The sequence below is a fragment of the Dipodomys merriami genome, unplaced genomic scaffold, assembly GCF_024711535.1.
Source record: "Dipodomys merriami isolate MVZ:Mamm:240054 unplaced genomic scaffold, mDipMer1.0.p SCAF_1082, whole genome shotgun sequence".
NCBI classification, from domain to species: Eukaryota; Metazoa; Chordata; class Mammalia; order Rodentia; family Heteromyidae; genus Dipodomys; species Dipodomys merriami.
This window is the reverse complement of record NW_027202363.1, coordinates 25,738-32,489: the sequence shown is the minus strand read 5'-3', so window position 1 is coordinate 32,489 and position 6,752 is coordinate 25,738. Positions and strand designations below refer to the sequence as shown.

Sequence of the window (6,752 nt, the reverse complement as noted above, 5' to 3'; positions counted from 1 at the left end):
AATAAATTGCAAGCTGTTTATCCTTTCCATGTGTTGATAGGGATGTGTGTTGCTTTTGAGGTTGTTAGAATAAAGCTACTGTGAGTATTTGCATGCAAATGTTGCTGTAAATGTATTTTCATTTATTTTGAGAATTTCTGAATCTTATGGTAATGGTATGTTTAACGTCAAGAAACTGCCAAACTCTTTTTCCAAAGTGGTTGTGACATTTTATATTTCTACTAGTGAAATAGGAGAAGTCTAGTTGCTTGCTCTATATCTTTACCAACATTTGCTCTTTTAATTTCACCGATTCTCTTGTCTTTAAGGTAGTAACTCACTCTCATTTTAATTTGTATTTTCCCAATGACCAGGAATGTTGGACATCGTTCTTGTTCATTTGTACATCTCTTCTTGGTGAAACGTTTACTCACATCTTTTGATTACTTATGTTCAGTTAGGGGTATTTACTAGTTTGTAGATGGAACTGTTTAGATTTTTTATGCAGTCTGGATGTAAGTCCCTTGTTAGACATACAATGTCAAAGTGTAAATATTTGCTCCTAGTGTGTATTTTCCATTTATGTTTTTAAAGAACAAGAGTTTTTATTTAGCTAGGCACTGATGGCTCACACCTGTAATCCAAGCTACTCAGGAGGCTGAGATCTGAGGGTTGTGGTTCAAAGCCAGCTCTGGCAGGAAAGTCATAAGACTCATCTCTCCAGTTAACTACCAGAAAATCAAAAGAGGCTTTGTGGCTCCAAGTGATAGAGAACTAGCTTTGAGTGCTAGCCTTGAGTGAAAGACCCCAGGGACAGTGCCCAGTCTCTTGAGTTAAAGCCCCATGACCTCCCTCCCTCCAAAAAAAGTTTCATTTAGTTCAAGTCAATGTAATATATTTTTTCCTATATATTTCACATTTTTTTTCTGTGTGCGAAATCAGTGATACTACAAAAGTATCATTTTCACATGCTTTTTTTTTTTTTTAATGATTTTTCCAGATTTAGCTTCTTATAAGTTGTCTTCTCGCTGCATTTAGGGCTAGCATTTTCTGCCGAGATAAGAAGTCCCAGGATTTTTTTCCTTTGGCTGTCTTGATTTGGAGCCCTGCTGTTCCAGATCTTAGCCTTCCTCAGAATTGGGATGACAGGCATGGAATGCCCAATGCTGTGTTTGTTGCTTGGCTGGCCTCAAACCATGGTCATCCCAGGTCATCTCAGCCATGTGATGTAGCTCGGGACAGCACCTGTGTGATGTCTTGTTGTTAGGTGTTTATAGAACTTCTCTAGGTATTCTTGTCAAATCACCCCATTTATCATTGCAAAATTCCAATTTCAGTATTTTTTGAGTTGGTCCTAAGATTAGCTCACAGCTGGTGCTGTATGCCTTGAGACATACCTCCATCTAGGATTTTTTTTGCTGTTTTTGTTTTGTTTTGTTTTAGATAAGAATCTCAGGTTGTCTGTTGGGCTGGCTTTGAACCATGATCCTCAGATTTCATCCACAGGCTTAGCTACATTGTAAAGTCCTGTCCAAAACAAAACAAAAGATCTGTTAGCTATTTTGGCCTAGGTTCTGTGATCTTAAAGAAGAAACACTTTCAATCTGGGTACCTGTAACTCAGGAGTCTGAGATCTGCAGATCAATCCAGCCTAGGCAGGAACCTATGAAACTCTGTATCTCCAATTAACAAGTAAAAGTACCAGAAGTGGAACTGTGGATCAAGTGGTAGAGCCCTAGCTTTGAGCAAAAAAGCTCAAGGACAGCACCCCCAGGTCCTGAGTTCAAGCCTCAGGATTCACATCTACCCACACAAATAAAGGATAGACACTGTCAGTCAGTGGCTGTGGCTCCAGTACTGGGGATGGTGCACTGCTGCGCTCTACCCCAGGCCTCAGATTATCTTATACAACCTCTTCACTTGCTGATTTACAAGAACTCCTGCTAAATATTGCCTCATCAATCATGTGCATGCATTAGTTAAGCCTCACAAATGCTTGAAGCGTGTGGAATGAGGCGATTCTACTTTTCACTTAGTCTGCATTATGTATGGTTCTTTTCCTTAGTAAGGAGACTGGACACCTTTTCATGTCCCTGACATGTGCTTCTAAGAGGTCAGTAGCTGCCTGTTTTCTATGATATCCCAAACACATTGCAGCTGTTAAATCAGTTGCTTTGCCTAGTCATGAATTCTGCCAGTTCCAGCCCGCTGACCCTTAAAAGCAGTCAGTACCCCAGCCCTCTGCCTCTGTCTGTGGGCTGGCCAATAGAAGGGAGGTGTCTTCTGTCTGAAGCTGGCTGAAGAGCTCTTTGCTGACTTCTATCAAGGGGCTAACCTTGGGTGTTAGAAAGCAGTTGACTCATCCTTGTTTTCATTCTCTTTCTACTGTTCTGTCTTGGTTTCTTTGCTATAAGAAACAGGTAACTTCAAGTAGGTCTTTGTCTCTTTATTCACGCAATACTGACTTAGAGTCAGTGGTCTTTCCTAATATTTTGAATAGGAAAGTAAAGAGAAAATGGATCTTTAAGAGTATATGGAGGCTGGGAATGTGGCTCAGTTGTAGAGTGCTTGCCTAGCATGCATTTCGATTCCTTAGTACCACATACACAGAAAAGGCCAGAAATGGCACTGTGGCTCAAGTGGTAGAGCACTACCCTTGAGCAGAAGTTGTTCCGGGACCATGCCTAGGCCCTGATTTCAATCCCCAGGCCTGGCATGTACACATGTACGCATGCACGCATGCATGCATAAATAAATAAATAGGATGAGCAAAAGATTAGACAGTTGTCTCCACTTCGTAGTTTGCTGTTGACTTGCGTGTGCTGCTGCCAGTGTTTTAAGAGTTCTCCGTGGGGAGCTCTTAGGACACGTTTATCTTCTTTGGAACTTCATGTAGTTGGTCTAATACATAAAGCAGCCAAGACCGTCAGATCCTCCTTGTTGCCGTTGATAAGTTTGTCAGCTCTCAAGCCACAGCTTTGTGTACATTCATGTATTTTTGTCTGGGCCTTATGGATAGGCCTCAGACATTCCACAGCTACCTGGAAGACATTATCAACTATCGCTGGGAGCTTGAGGAGGGGAAACCCAACCCCCTGAGAGAAGACAGTTTCCAAGACCTGCCTCTTCCGTACCCGTGTGGAGATTCTGCACCGCCTCTGTGATTACCGGCTTGATGCAGATGATGTCTTCGATCTACTCAAGGTGCTTCCCTGAAAGCCCATTCTCTAGTGCAGTAAAAACCCAGTAGTTGAGAATGGAGCTTTGAAATCAGAGCCTAGACACTGTCCCTGAGCTTTTTTGCTCAAGGCTAGTTCTCTACCACTTGAGCCACAGTGCTGCTTCTATCACTTAGTGGTTAGTTAGACGTAAGAGCTCTTGGACCTTTTTAGGGGGGGTGTGGTAGGAATTTGAACTAGGGCCTGGACATTGTCCCTGAGCCTTTTTTGTTTTGTTTTTGTTTTGCTCAAGGTTAATGCTTTACTACTTGAGCCACAGTTCCACTTCTGGCTTTTTGGTCGTTAATTGGAGATAAAGAGGCTCATGGCCTTTCCTGCCTGGGCAGGCTTTGAGTCGTGATCCTCAGACCTCAGCCTCCTGAGTAGCTGGGATGACAGACATGAGCCACGGATGCCCGGCTGGCAGGTGTCCGGATCATAGAGGATTAGACCTGGTGATGACTTCTAGTCCTTTCTTGGTCATGTCATTTAGAAGTAGTCTTCGTTCAGGACTCCAGCCTAGGTCAGGCCCTGGGGTAAATTGGGAGTCTCAGCTGGAGCAGAATGTTGCTGTGGGTTCTGACTGAGCTGCCATAGTGGATTACATGGGACAGAACCTTAGAGCATCTTATCCTACCCACTACCTTTTGTGTACGTATAAAGTAAATCTAAGCCAGGTAGTCAGACCATTCATTGTAATTCTCCGTTTTTGGACGGGTGGGAGCCGTGGTTGGGGTAGGGAACATTTCAAGCATTTCTATATCTTGTTCTTCAAAGAAGGTACCCCCATCCCATTCTGTGTTTTATCTGCCCAGATGGAAAAATGATATCCTGTACTTGGCATTTTGAAACAGGTGATAGGTTCGTGTATTGAAGTTTTCTTCCATTTATTTAGTTCATTGTTTTCCCCAACCCTCCTTCCTTTTCTGCTAAGGGTCTGGATGCAGACAGTCTCCGTGTAGAACCTCTAGGGGAAGACAATTCAGGGGCACTCTACTGGTATTTCTACGGAACACGAATGTATAAAGAGGATCCAGTACAAGGGAGGTCTAATGGAGAACTCTCCATGAGCAGGTAAAGTCTTCAGTGTCAAGGCTGTAATAGCTACATGTAAAAATGTCTTTAAAATTACATGCATCAGTGCTGGGTTGTGGCTTAAGCCATAGAGCACCACTTTGCAAACCTTACGCCCTAGGCTCAAACCCTGGTACCATACATACATAAAAGAAGAAAGCTCATACAAACAAATAAGGGGAATTAACTGTATCAGCATTCTTGAAGGGAGAGTAATTTCATATACAAATAAAAAGGAGCAGGGTACCAGTTGCTCACACCTGCTACATTTCCAGACATGTTTAAAATTTGTCCCAATCAATCTCACCCCTTATATCAATTTCCTTTCCCCCTTCTCCCCTTCCTACCTTCCCAAAACAATTTCAACATGCTTCCTTGTTCAATTTTCATAGCTGCAAACCATCTCTTTCAATCAAATTTATACCCTTTCAAAATACGTTTCAAAATTATGCACCCTTGGCCTCTTCCTCTCGGTATCATATTGAACTCGAGTTGGAAGAGGCCGGTCCGATCTCAAAATGGAGGTAAAACCGCCGCCCGGGTCGCCCCCAGCCCGACTCTGGCCGTCGCTGCTGTCACTGGGGGGAGGAAGGCCATGATCCAAAGGAACCAGAGCAGCTGCGGAAGCTGTTTATTAGTGGTCTGAGCTTCAAAACTAAAGATGATAGTTTAAGAGAACATTCTGAGAAATGGGGCACACTCACAGATTGTGTGTTAATGAGAGATCCTCAGACAAAACGTTCCAGGGGCTTCGGTTTTGTGACTTATTCTTGTGTTGAAGAGATGATGCAGCCATGTGTGCTAGACCCCACAAGGTTGATGGACGTGTTGTGGAACCAAAGAGAGAGGTTTCTAGAGAGGATTCTGTGAAGCCAGGAGCCCATCTAACAGTGAAGAAAATTTTTGTTGGTGGTATTAAAGAAGATACAGAAGAATATAATTTGAGAGACTACTTTGAAAAATATGGCAAGATTGAAACCATAGAAGTTATGGAAGACCGGCAGAGTGGAAAAAAGAGAGGATTTGCTTTTGTAACTTTTGATGATCATGATACAGTTGATAAAATTGTTGTTCAGAAATACCACACTATTAATGGGCATTATTGTGAAGTATAAAAGGCCCTTTCTAAACAAGAGATGCAGTCTGCTGGATCACAAAGAGGTCGTAGAGGTGGATCTGGCAACATTATGGGTCGTGGAGGAAACTTTGGAGGTGGTGGAGATAATTTTGGATGTGATGGAAACTTTGGTGGAAGAAGAGGCTATGGTGGTGGAGGTGGTGGCAGCAGAGGTAGCTATGGAGGAGGTGATGGTGGATACAATGTATTTGGAGGTGATGGTGGCAACTATGGTGGCCGTCCTGGTTATAGTAGTAGAGGAGGCTATGGTGGTGGTGGACCAGGTTATGGAAACCAAGGTGGAGGATATGGGGGTGGTGGAGGAGGATATGATGGTTACAATGAAGGAGGAAATTTTGGTGGTGGTAACTATAATGATTTTGGAAATTACAGTGGACAACAGCAATCAAATTATGGACCCATGAAAGGGGACAGTTTTGGTGGAAGAAGCTCTGGCAGTCCATATGGTGGTGGTTATGGATCTGGTGGTGGAAGTGGTGGATATGGTAGTAGAAGATTTTAAAACAACAGAAAAAAAGGCTACAGTTCTTAGCAGGAGAGAGAGAGCGAGGAGTTGTCAGGAAAGCTGCAGTTTATTTTGAGACAGTCGTCCCAAATGCATTAAAGGAACTGTAAAAATCTGCCACAGAAGGAACAATGATCCATAGTCAGAAAAGTTACTGCAGCTTAAACAGGAAACCCTTCTTGTTCAGGACTGTCATAACCACAGTTTGCAAAAAGTGCAGCTATTGATTCATGCAACATAGTGTCAATTAGATGTATATTCCTGAGGTCTTTTATCTGTTGTAGCTTTGTCTTTGTCTTTTCATTACATCAGCTATATTGCCCTGTGAATTGTGGTAGTGGTACCAGGAATAAAAAATTAAGGAATTTTTAACTTTTCAATATTTGTGTAGTTCAGTTTTTCTACATTTTAGTACAGAAACTTTAACGAAATGCAGTTTTGAAGGTGTTTCCTTGTGAGTTAACAAGTAAAGATCATTGTTAATCACTATTTTGTATGAATTTTGCTAAAGTTAACTGTAAAGGAACACCTACTGACTTGCAGTTTAAGGGGAATCTATTCTCCTCATTTCCAAACCATGATACGAATGGGCGCTGACATGTGGAGAGAATAGATACTTGCATGTATGCATTGTGTGTTTTAGATACATAGGATTGGGTATTTAAATTAGCATATTTGTGAATTTAATAGCATTAAGATTACCTTCAAATGAAAAAAAAAAACCCTCAAAATCCCTATTTGTGCATTTTCCTTCAATGAAATCATGGTTTTAGTGTGTTTTAAGATTTGCTGAATCGTAGCTGTGTTTAGAACATCTCCATACTACATTTACCTTGAT

The 6,752-nt window shown here is 41.9% G+C and overlaps 1 pseudogene; it reads left to right on the top strand.

Annotated features, from left to right (window-relative positions):
• Window positions 1–4,789: 4,789 nt before the first annotated feature.
• On the top strand, window positions 4,790–5,911 carry LOC138815258 (heterogeneous nuclear ribonucleoprotein A3-like; annotated as a pseudogene).
• The last annotated feature ends 841 nt before the right edge of the window (window positions 5,912–6,752 follow it).